A 17,163-nucleotide genomic window follows, 5' to 3' on the forward strand; every position below is an offset into this window, starting at 1 on the left:
AGCATCCACCCAGGTCTCAGCCCACATGTCCTCTATATTAAGAGTTAGGAGATGTTGGCCTTGCCCAGCTTGGCTCCTGCTTCTGTGTCTCCTCCGGCACACCTCAGCCAGCAGCCAGAATTCACCAGTGAAAGACTCTGTCTATCCTGGATAGTCTGGGGAGGTGACACCCAGACTTCAGTGACTCACTCCAAACCTCTTCAGATGTTCTCCAGGCACAGGAAGCTCACTTCGAGTCCAGTGATGATCCACGGACCTCCTGTGGGGAGAGTCAGAGGCACACTGAAGGCAGTCGTCATATCTACCATGACTGGACACAGGGCCAGAAACAGACCCACCCTGGTGCCTCTGAGTGAATCAACGCACTGTATTCCACCAAGAAGAACTTCTCCCTTCAGCTCTAATTCCTGCCCTGAGGATCCATCTGTACTTTGAGGGTACGCACACAGGACAGATAACTCTCTGTGGCTGAGGACCTTCTTGCTCAGTCCCAAATCAATGCGCCTTTGATACACTGTGGGGTTTGGCAGACTCATCGACTCATCAGACCATAGCTGGGAGAGGAAGCCTAACAGCAGAGAGGTTGAGACAGATACAAAACCCTTTATCCTTCCCTCTCTTCTCCTCCCTTCCCCTCCCCTCCCATCTCCTCTCTCCTCTCCCTTTCCCCTCCCCTCCCCTCCCTGCTTTTCTCCTCTCCTCCCCTTCCTCCTCTCCCCAATTCCCTCCCCTTCCCTTCCCTCCCCTCCCCTCTCTTCTCTTCGTTCTTCCCCATCCCCCCTTTTCCTTTCTTTTTCCTTCCTTTATTATGGTGATGAAATGTTTTTTGTTTTGTTTTGACATAAGGTCTCATTCTGTAGCCCAGGTTGGCCTCAAACTCATGATCCTCCCAACTCAACCACCCAAGTTGTGGAATGACAGGAGTGAGTCACCATACCCCACTTAAGGTGATAACTTTTAATGCTTAAATATATTAATCCAAAACACAATATTACTGTGTTCAGTATCTCATGATTATCTTTGAACATTTCAACTAAGGGGCCTGCTGCTCTTCTGGAGGACCTGAGTTCAGTTCCAGTATCCACTAGGCAAGTCACACAACTGCCTATTGTGAATTCCAGCCTAAGGGGATCTGATAATATCTTATGGCCTCCTCAGGGACCTGCACTCACAGACACATATCCACACATAGGCACACACTTATAAACATAATTTTAAAAATTAAAAATTTTAAATAGTCCAACTAGGGCATGACAGTGAAGGTCTGCACTGAGTATTTGCCTTGCACACCCAAGGCCTCTTGGATTTTGCTCCAACACGTGGAAGCTTTTTCAGATTATGTTAGGGGTTTGAATCTGATGTGTGGGGCAATCACATTAATTCTTTCAGTAGAGACAAAATCCTAATGAGTTCATGAGTAAATAGTGTGAATGTTACATTTCGTTATTACCAAAGTCTTGAGACTCATCTTGACTGAAAAGAGAGATGCTAGGAGTCAGTGAGGGTGTATGGTTACTATCCCAGGACTTGGGTGGCAGAGGTAAGTGGGTTGCTATAAGTTCAAGGCCAGCCTGGACCATAAGGAGGAAAAGGAGAAGGAACTGTGGCAGCTGCCACCTGATGTGTTAGCACAGGCCTCTAAGATTACCACGTGGGCAGTGTTGGCAGAGGGTCAAGAGTTCAAGGTCACCCTTGGTCAAATACATCAGCCTTTGTATAAACAAAGTGAAACAAGCAAAGCAAAGAACTGGAGTGTGATTGCACAGACATGAGACTGAGGTGCGAGGAGGATCACAGGTTTGAGGCCAGCCTAGGCCACATAGTAAGTTCCAGGCTAGGCAAGCTCCATAATGAGAGCCTGTCTCAATGAGTGAATGAATGAATGAATGAATGAATAAAACCATTGTGCTCCGTGCTTTGTTGCACGAGGAAACTTACACTAGTGTAAAGTCTGTATCCTGCATATTCCCCATACTCCCCTCTGCTCCCCTTTCTCATCCCTTTTCTTTTTTCTTTTTTTGTTTTTGTTTTTGTTTTTGTTTTTTGAGATAGGGTTTCTCTATGTAACAGCCTTGGCTGTCCTGGACTTGCTTTGTAGACCAGGTTGGTCTGGAACTCACAGAGATCCACCTGCCTCTGCCTCCCGAGCACTGGGATTACAGGTGAGGACCACCACGCCCAGCTCCCATCCCTTTTTTTATTAGACCCCTTTGTTCTCCTAGGTAAGTTGGCTCCTATCTTTCGTGTTACATGTACACACATGATTTTATGTATCTATATAAAATACTCTATATCTGTGTAAAATTTAGGAGCCACTGTAGGAATCCTAAGAAGGCGTCAGTGGGTGAAGTCTTGGGTGAGCTTGTATTGTTGGCATGGTGCAGCCCTGTTGAAGACACCAATGCCTCAGCCCCACAGGAATGGAAAAGTCTTCGCTTAGGAGAAACCTAAGAGGACCAGCAAGTTTCCGTTAGGAGTCTGGTGTGATGCAGTGAGTAGGGTGTGGAAAGACTAGCGACTCCAGCTTCTTCCGCCTCAACTATGAAGACCTACTGTGAATACTGGACTCGCCTGTGCTGTACATGATAAACAGCTGAGGTTCTGGGTGCTCTTCCTTAGAGTACAAACTTCCCCAGCTTTCCTGCATGTGACGCTGCGTACCTATCTTTTCTTCCTACCTTCACCACCCCTAGTCAGAATTCTAGGATCCAAGTTATGTGAGCCTTGGTAAACTGCACATGAGAATTAAGCCAGTCTCAGAAAAAAACCTTTTTTTTTTTTTTTGCTTTGTTTTTCGAGACAGGGTTTCTCTATGTAGCCTTGGCTGTCCTGGACTCGCTTTGTAGACCAGGCTGGCCTCGAACTCACAGCGATCCGCCTGCCTCTGCCTCCCGAGTGCTGGGATTAAAGGCCTGCGCCACCACGCCTGGCTTTATTTATTATGTTTACAATGTTGCATTTGCATGTACAACTGCACACCAGAAGAGGACACCAGACCTCATTCTAGATGGTTGTGAGCCACCATGTGGTTGCTGGGAGTTGAACTCAGGACCTCCGGAAGAGCAACCAGTGCTCTTAACCGCTGAGCCATCTCTCCAGCCCTTATTTTGTTGTTTTGTTTTGTTTTTTGAGACAGGGTTTCTCTGTGTAAAAAGACTCCCTTAATGTGATTCTAAGAATATTTTGCTTTTGTTGTTTTTAAGATATGGTCTCATGTAACCCAATCTGGCCTCTCAGTGAGGATGCCTTTGAATTCTTCACCTTCCTGCCACTAGCCTAACACACACTCACTCACTCACACACCCACTCACACCCACTCACTCCCTCACTCACACACACACTCACATACACTCACTTATACACACTCACTCACACACACTCACACACACTCACACCCACTCACACCCACTCACTCGCTCACTCACACACACACTCACATACACTCACTTATACACACTCACTCACACACACTCACACACACTCACACCCACTCACACCCACTCACTCGCTCACTCACACACACACTCACATACACTCACTTATACACACTCACTCACACACACTCACACACACTCACACACATGTATATGCACAGACACTCACACTCATGTGCACACAAACTTACATACACACTCACACACACTCAGGATATGGTGACACAAGCCTGTAATACCAACCTTTGGGAGGTGGAGACAGGAGGAACACACTTTGGAGACCAACCTAAGTTACTTGGTAACTTTCAGACCAGTCTGGGTTACAGTGGGAAAATTGGCTCTTTTGTTTATTTGTTTGTTTATTTATTTATTTTAACTTTTTGGGGAGGTTCAGGACAGGGTTTCTCTGTGTTGCCTTGGCTGCCCTAGACTCGCTTTGTAGACCAGGCTGGCCTCGAACTCACAGCGATCCGCCTGCCTCTGCCTCTCAAGTGCTGGGATTAAAGGCATGTGCCACCACGCCTGGTTTATTTTTACTTTTAAACATATTTGTATTATGTGAATGCCACATGAGTCCCTGTGCTTGCTGAGAACAGAAGAGTGTGCTGGACTCTCTGGAGATGGAATTACAGGTGCTTGTGAGCACTTGGACATGAGTGCTGAGAATACAACTTGAGTCCTCTGGAGCAGCATCAAGTGCTCTTAGCCATTAAGGCATTTATCTGCCTATCTGTATATGTGTGTATGTGTCTGCCTATCTGTCTATCTATCTATCTATCTATCTATCTATCTATCTATCTAGTTGAAGTGAGGTGTCTGTCACGCAACCATCTTAAGATAACCTTAAACCTGCTATTTGCTAAGCTTTTCTTGAATTCCTGATCCTCAGCTGGGCATGGTGGCATGCGCTTGTAATCTCAGCAGTCAAGGAGGCAGAGGCAGGCAGAGCTCTGCGAGTTTGAGACTGTCTGTCTTTCTCCTTTTGGCACCCTCTCTTGGAACGGATAGATTCTGCGAAGGCAAGAGACCGAGAGTTCTAAAACCTGTGCATCAGTTTCAGTCCCACATGTCACTGTGTCGTACTCAAAGCCTCCATTGAAGACTGAGGAAATAGCTCTTGTCTTTCAGAAATGGGGCTCTGAGTTTCTGGGTTTCGCTTCTTTTTCTTGTCCCCACACAAAGGCTGGCTTCCCGTGTGTGGACCTCTGTTGCCTCCACAGATCTCTTTCCTACAGTCAGTGGCAGCTAGTGAGCACCCTTCCGCCTCATTCATAAAGTCCAATTAGAAGACAAGAAAGGCCAGGGGTAGACTCTGTAAGTGGGAGCAAACAGACCTGCACACTGTGACTTCTCAAGAAGAGCCGGGCTTGTTTTCAGTCCCATTGTCAGATGATTACATGGTCTTTTATAATTCCTCATCTACAGAATGGAGCTATTTGCTTGTGGATTTATTTGAAAGACACAGGCTTATGCAAAAGAAAAACAGAATCATGGCGAGGTAGAATGATATTTCTGGGTAGCTTTTCTCAGCTTGCCTTGTTCTTTTCTTTCTTTCTTTCAACACGCCAAGAGAATATAATTTGCAATAGTGGCTCTTCAGAGACGTGAAACAAGTAAATACCCTGCAATTCAGTCTTAATGCTATATGGGAATCTGTTACTCATATAATTATACTTATCAATAATTTAATTCATTTTTATATAAAGAAGAATGCTCTTACATGCATTTTGTTTTCAGGGCATACCCAGTGCATTACTTCCTTTTGACAATATTCCTTTTAATCCTGTGAGACCGATGTGTGGTTTACAGAGCACCTTCACATACCCAAGGCCTCACTTTCTGGCAATGCTCCTGAGATCGGAAAGAAGTTAGAGGGCCTTGGGCCTCCCACCTTGACACCCACCCCTAGTCCTGCGTCTATCCTCTGTCTCTGCCCTCTTTCCTTTTACTTCCTCATTTTTAGACTCAGCTTAAGGTTCCCTTGTCCTGGAAACCTTCCTCAAGCAAATAGGTGACCTCATCACTACTGTGTAAAATCAAGTTTCCAGCCAGTGAGATGGCTCAGCGGGCTCAGGAGAGTTCAGTCATTAGAACCATCATTTAAAACACTTGGTGTGGTTGTGTGGCTGTGTGGTTGTGTGGCGGTGTGGCGGTGTGGCGGTGTGGTGGTGTAGCAGTGGCTGGAACAAATTTGTAACCCTAGCATTCCTACAGTGGGGTGGAAGGTGGAGACAGAAGTGCCTGGAATCTAAGGGACAGGGTGATAGAGTATTCAACATAACAGAAATAACAAGAGGAATCTGGCCCAACAAAGTGGAAAGGGAAAGCCATGGCCTTAAGGTTGCCCTCTGACCTTCACACAGCCTTGCTCACATTCACATGAAGTATACACACAAAGTTTAGGGTTTTTTTTTTTTTTTTTTTTTTTTTTTTTTTGGTTTTACGTTTTTCGAGACAGGGTTTTTCTGTGTAGTCCTGAAACTTGATCTGTATGTAGACCAGGCTGGCCTCGAACTCACAGAGATATGTCTGCCTCTGCCTCCTGAGTGCTGGGATTAATTCTAGTTCTTTTTAAAAATTCACATAACACATTCATGCAACATTGTTTTAGAAATCTTGCTACCCTTATTAAATCCCAAATGAAAGGTTTTTTTGTTTTGTTTTGTTTTTTTGTTTTTTGTTTGTTTCTTTTAAGTATCTTGTACCCTAGCAGTGGTGGTACACACCTCTAATCTCAGCACTCGGGAGGCAGGGGCAGGTGGACCCCTGAGTTTGAGGTCAGCCTGGTCTACAAAGCAAATTCCAGGACAGCCAAGGCTACACAGAGAAACCCTGTCTCAAAAAAACAAAAACCAAACCAAACCAAACATCACCACTACCACCCACCCCCCCAAAGTATCTTGCAGTCTTCCTTATCAAAATGTACAGATGTCCCAAATGGCCACAAAGCATCACACAGGACTGGTTGCTTATTCACTGATTTGTATTTCACACAGCATCTTGCCTGGAACTGCCTATGTAACCCAGAGAGCTGACTGCCTCAGTCACCAGAGTGCATGGATTACAGGTGTGTGACCTGCAATGTCATGCCAGGTCAGCTCTGTCTACAGTATTATTTCTTTTTTGAAGATGGAAATGTCCTGGCCACTGCCAGTACCACTCAAAATAAATGAGGCTTGGCTAGCTAATTAACTCATTCATTCATTCATTCATTCATGTATTTATTTTACAAAGTCTCAGGAAGCCCACTGTGTCCCAGATCTGGCTAAATATGTGAGGCTGGCCTTGAGCTACTGACCCTGTTGCTTTGCCTCTTGAATGCTGGGATACAGGTCTTGTGTCATCATGGCCTGCACTTTTTTACTTTAACACATAAGAAGCAGTCGCTCATTATGAAAAAGAAAAAGAAGTTAGGTATGATGGCGCTGGCCTTTAATCTCAGTGCTTGGGAAGCCAAACCAGGTAGAGCTCTAGCAGTGGAAGGCCAGATACACGCTGAGACCTGGTGTCAAAACAAAGCAGAACAAAACACCCCTCCCTCACCACACACAAACCAAAACAACAACAACAACAACAACAACAACAACAACACGTTTCACTGAGATGCTTCTTGGCCTTTGAGGTAGAATTCATTTGCCAGAAAGGATGAACCTCGGTCTTCTGCAGGAGCCTCCTTCCTGATCCTGTTTGGCTCCTGGCAGCCTTTACTGTTTCTTGTCCTCTGGGTTGAATACTGGCCTACAATACTACACACAAGTCCAGACCATGCGTCCCAATGTTTGGGTTGTATCTGATGCGCAGGCCAATAACTTTGTTCCTGGGCTCCAAACCCAAAGTTCCCAGCCCCCGAGAGCTGCTCTTTCACAACTCACACTCTTGCACATCTGCCTTTCTCCAGGACTCCTTCTGCCTTGACACCATGGACTACACAGTGAACGGCCATTGTCATTTCTCATAAAGCCAGGGGACCTCACGTCTGTAATCCAGCACTTCAGAGGCACCTGAGCAATGGATTGCTGGTCTCTAAAAACAAAACAAAACAAAAAAAATCACAGCAACAACATTAACAACAACATCAGCAAACACCTCGCTTATCTAGTTACGGTGGCTCTGGCCTGTAACCACAGCCCCAGTGACGTGGAGGCAGGAGGCGCCAGTGTTCACGGCCATCCTTAGATAGCTAGGCAGTTGCAGGCCAACCTGGGCTACCTAAGACCTTATCTAAAAAGGAACCAAAAGAAAGAAACAAACAAGATGTATTTTCACAAGAGACGAAATGAAGCGTGGAAGAAGGGAGAGAGAAAGTGAGAAAGGAGGAGCAGAGCCCCAGAGGTTCCTGGGAAAGGTTCCCTGATCTGGGTGCCATCCTACAAAAGCAGGGCATGCATTTGGGAATGAAATCTGCATCACAGGGTTAGCGAGCCTACAAGTACTTGACACGTGCTTGCTTAGGAGGGGAAGTCTGCAGCGGCTGTTGAATGTCCCAATGCGGAGGAGATTTTAAGTTGCCAAGGGCAGGGGAGATGGCTCAGTGGTTAAAAGGACTTTCTGTGCAGCCTGACATGAATTTAACCCATGAACAAAAGAAATAAAAGTGGTAGGTGGTGGTAGGTGTGGCGCTCGCCTTTAATCCAAGCACTCGGGAGGCAGAGGCAGGTGGATCGCTGTGAGTTTGAGGCCAGTCTGGTCTACAAAGCCAGTCCAGTACAGCGAAAGCTAACACAAAGAGACCCTATCTCAAAAAAAAAAATCTTAAAAACCAACCAAACAAACAAACAAAAAAAACCAAACCAAACAAACCTCAAATCACCTAGCAAATATACAGGCCAAAGACCTCAACAGAGGGCTCTCAGCAGAAGAGACGCAGTATTCGGTACCCTTAGCCATTAAGGGAAATGAAAATTAAAACTGATTATGTCAAACCCAGTCAGAATGACTATCTTTAGGACCAAATGTGGTCAAGTGAGATGACTCAGCAGCTGAAGGCACCACAGCCAAGCCTGTCAACCAGAGCTGCATCCCAGGGCCTTCCTGGTAGGAAGGGAAAAGTAGCTCTAGTGCATTGTCCTCTGAACTCCACAAGCATAAGATGGTACCCACGTACACCCCACACACTCTTTTTGTTTTTTGTTTTTTTCTTTTTTATGTTTTTGGGGTTTTTGTTTTGTTTTGTTTTTGAGACAGGGTTTCTCTGTGTAGCCTTGACTGTGCTGGACTCACTTTGTAGATCAGGCTGTCCTTGAACTCACAGCGATCCACCCGCCTCTGCCTCCTGAGTGCTGGGATTAAAGGTATGCACCACCACGTTGAAACTGACTTGGAAATCATAGCAATCCCCTTACCTCAATCTCCCACATTTGGGAACATCATGGTCCACCAAACTCAGATTTAATCTTTTTTTTTTTTTTTTTTTTTTTTTTTTTTGGTTTTTCCAGATAGAGTTTCTCTATGTAGCTCTAGTTGTCCTGAATTCACTTTGTAGACCAGTAGGCTGGCCTCAAACTCACAGAGATCCGCCTGCCTCTGCCTCTGGAGTGCTGGGATTAAAGGCATGCACTCTGTCTTGAAAAACTAAACAAACAAATAAACAAACAAAAAACCTGTCCCAAGATATAAAACCAGACTAAATTGAAATAAAATATAAAATTGGGCTGTAGAGATGGCTCAGAGGTTAAGAGCACTGACTGTGCTCCCAGAGGTCCTGAGTTCAATTCCCAGCAACCACACGGTGGCTCACAACCATCTATAATGTAATCTAATGCCCTCTTCTGTTGTGCAGGGATACATACAGGCAGAGCACTGTATACATAATAAATAAATCTTTTAAAGAAATAAAATAAATATAATAATAATAAAATTGCTTAGAGCAGTCCAGAAACTAGTCGGCAGTGATGACCCTGATTTCAGTCCCCAGCACCCATGTGTACTGCACCTCTGCCACAATCACCCGGAAAATCAACCACAAAAAAATTAACGCACAGCTCACTGTTTGTAAAATAAAGGCAAAATGATTTCATTTCAGCACTCAGGAGGCAGAGGCAGGGGGATCGCTGTGAGTTCGAGGCCAACCTGGTCTACAAAGTGAGTACAGGACAGCCAGGGTTATTATAGAGAGAAACCCTGTCTCAAAAAACAAACAAACAAAAGGCAAAATGAATTACTGTTGCTGTTATTTATTGAGACAGGGTCTGACTCTGTAGGCCAGGCTGGCCTGAAACTCAGGGTATTCTGCTTGTATCAGCTTCCCAGTTGTTGGTGTTAGGGTCATGAACCACCACATCTGGCTGAGTTTATCATTAGTTTTGTTTTTGTTTAAAACTTTTTTTGTTTTTTTCCAAGACAGGGTTTCTCCATATAGCCTTGGCTGTCCTAGACTCACTGTGTAGACCAGGTGAGACTCGAACTCACAGTGATTCATCGGCCTCTGCTTCCCAAGCGCTGGGATTAAAGGTACGCACCACCACACTCTGCTAAAACTTCTTTTTTTTTTTAAAGTGGTGGCATTCACCAATAAGCACAACACTTGGATAGCAGAGGTAGATGGATGTCTATGAATTTTAGATCAGCTTGGTGGTATATACAGTGAGTTCCAGGCAAATCTGGGCTGTAGAGAGAGAGACCCTGTCTCAAAAATGTATATATGAGTGTGTGTCGTGTGTGTATATACATATATATGTATGTATTGCTTTGTTGTGTGTGCACATGGTGTGTGTGTGTGTGTGTGTGTGTGTGTGTGTGTGTGTGTGTGTGTGTATGTGTGTGTCACCCCAAGGATAATATACAGGAATTGGTTCTTTTATACCCAGTTGTCACTGCTGTCCACAAGTTCCTTTAGCCTCTCAGCCATCTTGATGGTGCTTGTCTTGTCATTTTCAGAAAGAATTTTTAATTTTGCTGACCTTTAAATGTTGCTGTTGTCTTCTGGCTTCCTGGGAGTTGGGATTGTAACTGTGGACCATCATGCCCTCTTGGAAGATGACTTATTCAAAGTAAGGTGCAGTGACTGTAGTTTCAATTACTTTTTATTTATTTTGTGAAGAACAAGAAGAGACGAGCTCTGAGGTCCCCACCACAAGCCAACAATGAGTGTTTGGAAGGAAACACTAGCTGGCCCGCTTTTGTCCTTAGACATTGTATACACGTATGATTAGCACATTGCATCTCATAAGTACATACATTACAGCATGAGAATAATTGCTTTGAAAATAGTTATTTGGGGGCTGGAGAGATGGCTCAGCGGTTAAGAGCACTGACTGCTCTTCCAGAGGTCATGAGTTCAATTCCCAGCAACCACATGGTGGCTCACAACCATCTATAATGTGATCTGATGTGCATTGTATACATAATAAATAAATAAATCTTAAAAAAAAAAAACAATACTAACTTAAAAAAAAAAAGAAAAGAAAAGAAAATAGTTATTTGGCTGCTAGCGCTATCTTGAAAAACAAAAAAAGACATCTGGCTTGGAGTGATGGCACAGTAGTTGAGAGCCCATGTCGCTCTTGCAGAAGTTTCAAGTTTAGTTTCCAGCACTCATGTGGGACAGTTCCAACTCCATGGGACACCATGTTCATGTGCACAAACCTATATGCAGACATATAACCATAATTAAGAAAATATTTAAGAGTATAATTTATTAAAGAAAATAAAAGCACAATATTTGAAAAAATATTTTTCTTCTAGTTTATCTTTTTGGGTTTACTTTGAGGCAGTTTTTCATGTAGCTAAGAACTTGCTATATAGCTAAGGATGGCCTCGAACTCTTGATCCTCCTGTCTCCACCTTTGGAACTCTGGGATAACAGGAGAGTGTTGCCACGCCTGGTTTATGCAGTGCTGGGGTTAAAACTGGGGCTTGACGCCTGCTAGGCTAGAACCCCACCCACCACACCCAGCCCACCACGCCCAGCCCAGCCCTGATTTTAGCCCAGGCTAATTTTATCATTAGCTGCTAAATCATTGTACCAGATAGGCATGAATATCTCCTGAGAGGCCACTCTGAAGTGCTGTGCTCCATGTCAAGTGGCTGGACAGGTGGGACCTTAATTTACATGTGCAATTGGCAAACAAAATATCCAGACCTGTAGCGGGATGCGGTGGTGCATGCCTTTAGTCCCAGTGCTCAGGAGGCAGAGGCAAGTAGATCTATGAGTTCGAGGCTAGTCTGGTCTTCAGAGTGTGTCCCAGGACAGCCAGGAATGAACAGAGAGCAGGACTGAACTGAGCAGTGTGTCTCACTGCTGGCTCTTCCCCCTCCCTCCCTTCAGGCTGCCTAGGGGAACAGCACCCCATCAGCCTTACCAGTCTTCTGTTAATCTCTACTAAAATCACTCGGTTGGGTGCTAGTTTGAATGCACAGGAGATCTAGTCACTGCAGCTGCCCTCGAGGACCTTGGAGGGGCTAACCACCCCTGTCAGAGCACGGAGTGGCCTTGCTGCATTTCAGTCATGGATTACGGGGCTCCCTCTGCAGGGACTGGCTCTCAGAAATTTGTCATCTCCACCTGCCAGGAGAGCATAGCTATGAGTCTTTGCTGGCTCCTTCTCTCTGCAAGAAAAAAAAAAAAAAAAAAAAAGTCCCTAAGCACTGTTGCTGTGTTAGCACTGGAGACAGAGCCAGCATGTACTTTACACAATCCAGTTTCTACTTGCATAATCTATGACAGGAAAGAGAGAGTGACATTTGCACCTAATCCTCCGAAGAGGTCATGGCTGAGACAGCAAACAGCAGAAGGATCATACACAGTGCCCCATGGGTACAGGCAGTAAGTGAAAGGCATTTTGACAGCTGCCATACCAGCAGTGACTCTCAGCCTTCCCAAATGCTGGGACCCTTTAATACAGTTCCTTAGGTTGTGGTGACTGCCCCCCCCAACCGTGACGTCATCTCATTGCTACTTCATAACTGTAATTTTGCTATGGTTATAAATTGTATCTGATATGTGACTCCCATGGGGGTCACGACCCACAAGTTGAAAACCACTGCCTTATTGTGGGGCAGACTTTCCTGCACAAGCCTGGTGATCTGAATTGGATGCCTTGAACCCCCCTAAAGATGGAAGGAGAGAACCTACTCAAAAGAATTGTCCTCTGATGCCCCCCCAACATTGTACTGTGCGCACACACTCAGCACAATAATAATTTTTATATATTTGTAATAATGTATATACACAAATATATGTGAAAGAGCCTTTTAGCTAACTAATCCTCAAACAGAAACAATTAACAACATAAGCCATTGTAAAGCTGGGACTGTGGACATGGGGTGCAAGGCAGCAAGGGAGATATGGGGTGAAGACAGGTGCAGGAGGAGAGTTGGGGGCACAGAGTTCTGAAGCACAGGGGCGTGGTAGCACACAGTCTTGCTTGCTTTAGCCTAGCGACAGGCTGCTCTGTTGGCATCTGTCACATCATACAGGTGGCACTTCCTTGTTCCTTATTCAGATGAAGAAGGGGAAAAGGCAGAGATTGTGTGAAAGCTTGTGGGAAGTGAGGGCACAGACACCTACTCTCTCCTGGGCATGCCAAGGGTGAGCTGGTGAGCACCCTCTTCTTCTTCTTCTTCTTCTTCTTCTTCTTCTTCTTCTTCTTCTTCTTCTTCTTCTCTTCTCTTTCTTCTTTCTTCTTCTTCTTCTTCTGTTCTCTTCTTTTCTTCTTCTTTCGTCTTCTCTTCGTCTTCTCTTCTTCTTCTTCAGTGTGGTGTTTTTTTTTTTTTTCAGAGACAGGGTCTCTGTGTGTGTGTGTTTTTTTTTTTTTCAGAGACAGGGTCTCTCTGTGTTAGCCTTGGCTGTCCCGGACTCGCTTTGTAAACCAGGCTGGCCTCAAACTCACTACGATCCGCCTGCCTCTGCCTCCCGAGTGCTGGGATTAAAGGCATGCACCACTACGCCCGGCGAGGAGCATCTTCTTGCAGTGGGTGGTAATTAACACAGAGACCCATAACTGAACAAGATGCAGAGAAGGAAAGACTCGAAGCACTCAGACCTAAATGAAATATCTTTATCAAAGCCATCCCCTCAAGATTCAGGGACCTACGCAGAGGAGGAGGTGCAAAGACTGGAAGAGGCAGAGGTGATGGACGATGCCAAGGAAACAGTGTCTTCTAGACACATTGGGCCGGATGCACACCTGATCTCACTGAGACTGTGGCAGCAAACACAAGACCTGGCCAGGTTCAAGCCCGACAAACTCTCAGCACAAAGAAGGGGAAAGGAGACACAAGGTCCCACTCCTGGCCAAGAAGCTATCAGCAACTGACAGCTGCTGGGAGAGAGAAATCAGTTTTCTTCAGTGCAGTGACTCTGGGTATGTCAGCCATACCCCAGGGCAGGCCCCATCCCATGTGTAGGAGTAGTTGGTTAACACAGACTGGACTCAGTGTGTCTTGTTTGCTCTGTGCTTTCTTTTTCTGACTCCCTCACCCTGTGCACCTACACACCAGATAGGGTTTCTTTGTGTAGCCCTGGTTATCCTGGAACTCTGTAGCCCAGGCTGGCCTCGAACTCAGAGATCCTCCTAATTCAGCCTGTGGAGTGCTGGGGTAAAAAGCATGTGCCACTGCCAGAACTGTCACTACTACATTGACTTCTCCTCCTTCTCCTTCCTGTGTGTGTGTTTCTTGTTTTGTTTTGTTTTCTGACATAGGGTTTCTCTATGTAATAGAGTGCTGGGATTAAAGGCGTGCAGCATCACCGCCTAGCTCTCTTCTTTTTTTAAGGGCGAGAAAGAATATAAAGTTGTATGAGCTGTAGGGGAGGGTTTTTGTTTTATTAGTGTATACATGTATATTTCTGATTTTGTTTTCTGTTTCTAAGAGAGGGGAAAAATATGAAGTTGGGTCAGCAGGGGGTGTTCTGGGAGAAACTGGAGGAGGGGGCAGAATATAACAGAATATCTATTGTATGAAAGGATAAAATGAAGTAGCATGGGCGCAGGGATGCACACACTGGGGAGGCAGAGGCAGTCCAAGTTTGTGAGTTCTAGGCCAGTCAGAGCTACAAAGTAAGACTCCATCTCAGACAATAAAAGATTATCTACCTAAAAAAAATATGATATTTACTCCAGGTGATGGTGGCGCACGCCTTTAATCCCAGCGCTCGGGAGGCAGAGGCAGGCAGATCACTGTGAGTTCGAGGCCAGCTTGGTCTACAAAGTAAGGCCAGGACAGTCAAGGCACCTCCCAGAGTCCTTACTAGGATGTTTATCAGTTGGCAAAGACCAAGCCCTCGCCTGAGCCAGTTCCTCTTCCAGTGGACAAACATCACATGTTCTCTCACAAATCTGTTTCCAATGGAAAAACACCACATACCCTCACACCAGTCTGTTTCACATCCCACAGTTTGGATAAAAGCAAAAATATGTTTACATCCACTACACAAGGCTTTGCAGTGCTCCCCTGGCTGGCCTGGAGCACACCATGATGCCCCCAAACTCCCAGCAATGCTCCTGTCTTTGCCTCCATGTGGCTAGAGTCATAGGCAAGAGCTGGCAGGTCACCTGTGATCTTTCTGTTCTTTCTTTCTTTCTTTCTTTTCTTTTTTTTTTTTTTTTTTTTTTTTTTTTTGGTTTTTCGAGACAGGGTTTCTCTGTGTAGCCTTGGCTGTCCTGGGCTCACTTTGTAGACCAGGTTGGCCTCGAACTCACAGTGACCTGCCTGCCTCTGCCTCCCGAGTGCTGGGATTAAAGGCGTGTGCCACCACGCCCAGCCCTGTGTTCTTTCATTTTAAAATCTCTCTTGCTTTGGGTGGAGAGTAACTGGTTCTCCTGAGGCTGTTTTGAGACTCCACATCTTACACCAGTGCTCAGGGAGGTCTCTGTTGGCACCTGGGCTGCAGAGTTTCTCACGGTCAGATGCAGGCTTTTGCCTTCTCTCATCAACTTCCAAAGACAGTGCAGTGGGTGCTCCTTCACTACTGGGTCCTGGGAAAGATCCTGAGTCTCCACCACGCCTTCCCTGCACTTACGAAATTGGAGGAAGGAGGAAAGCTTGATTTCTATGAGACAGTGTCTAAGTGTAGGACCCCTGGCTGACTCTTCTGACTTGGGAAGGGTCGTGTTACTGGCCATCAGGGGAGAAAACACCGGATCCTTCTTTGGCGTCCCCTCCTCCCTGGCCCCTCTCCCCGCACTGTGGAAGAGTGGCCTTGCCCTCTGCTCAGCATGTGCCGCCAGCTTCCCTGTGGAGCTTGGCATGAGGGAAGCAGCTATTATCTCAGTGTCCTGTCTTACTGCTTCTTTGGCAAGGATCCAGAAGTTGGGCTGGTTTTGTGGCCTCTGTGGCTTCTTCTGCCTTGACACCTTTTCTTCCTGGGTGAAAAGACCTCAAGGCAGGCGGATTGCTGTGAGTTCAAGGCCAGCCTGGTCTACAAAGTGACTCCAGGACGGCCAAGGCTACAAAGAGAAACCCTGTCTTGAAAAACCTAAAGAAGAAGAAGAAGAAGAAGAAGAAGAAGAAGAAGAAGAAGAAGAAGAAGAAGAAGAAGAAGAAGAAGAAGAAGAAGAAGAAGAAGGAGAGTCCTCAAGGACTCAAGGACACAGTTGCCATAGGGCCCAAAGTCCCAACCAAAGTATATTTGTACTTTTTCTCTACAGTTGGGGGGATGGGGCAGTGTCTAGCTGTGTGGCCCTGCTGACCTGGAATTTGCTGAGCAGAATGAAGTGTCTCAATTTTGTGGTTTGTGGCCTCATCCCACCTCTTTAGATTTATTTGTTCTTATGTGTATGAGTGTTTTGTCTGCACATGTGTATGTCTGTGTACCATGTGCATTTCTGGTGCCTGTGAAAGTCAGAAGAGAACATAGGATCCCAAAGAACTCTTCAGTTGGTGGTTGTAAGTCACCATGTGGGTGCCAGGAACTGAACCTGGGCCCTCTTCAAGAGCAAGTGCTCTTAATTGCTGAGATACTCTCTGTCCCCCTATTTTTTTTTTTTTCTGTTTGTTTTGTTTTGTTTGTAGACCAGGCTGGCCTGGAACTCACATCCACTTGCCTCTACCTTCCTGAGTGCTGGGATTACAGGTGTGCACCCAGCTAAGCCCCCTATTTTTTGGAAACAAGGTCTCATGCTATAGCTCAGAATGATCTCCGACTCAAGGTAATCCTACTGCCTCAGCTTTTTCAATACTAATGTTACAGGCATGACTCAACATATCTCACCCAAGGTTGCTAGGAGTAATAGGAAAAAGCACGTGATGATGTGAATGAAAATGGCCCCCAAAGGCTCATTCTACAGTCGGTGCAACTATTGGCAAGAGTGGGAGGTGTGGCCTCTTGGAGGAAGTGTGTTAATGGGAGCGGACTTTCAGGTTTCAAAAGCTCACACTATTCTTAGTGTACACTCTGTCTAGTCTCTGTTCTCTCCCCCCCCCCTTCTCTCTCTCTCCACCCCCCCCATAATGGTCAGGAACTCACTCCCTACAACTGCAAATCCCCAATAAGTTCTTTTTTCTATAAATTTCCTTGGCCATGGTGCTTTGCCATGCAGTAGAAAAGACATTCATATATTTTTCATTCGAATGGGCTGGAGTTACACAGACAGTTGTGAGCTGCCATGCAGTTGCTGGGAGTTGAACTCAGGTTCTCTGGAAGTCCAGTAAGTACTCGTAACCACCTCACCACCTTGCCAGTCTCTTATTTATTTTTGATAGGGCCTCATGTAGCTCAGGCTGGCACTGAGTTCAAGGTGTAGTCTAGGCTAGCCTTGAGCATAGAGTGAGCCTCTTGTCTCAGTCT

This window comes from Acomys russatus, chromosome 15 (genome assembly GCF_903995435.1).
Source record: "Acomys russatus chromosome 15, mAcoRus1.1, whole genome shotgun sequence".
NCBI classification, from domain to species: Eukaryota; Metazoa; Chordata; class Mammalia; order Rodentia; family Muridae; genus Acomys; species Acomys russatus.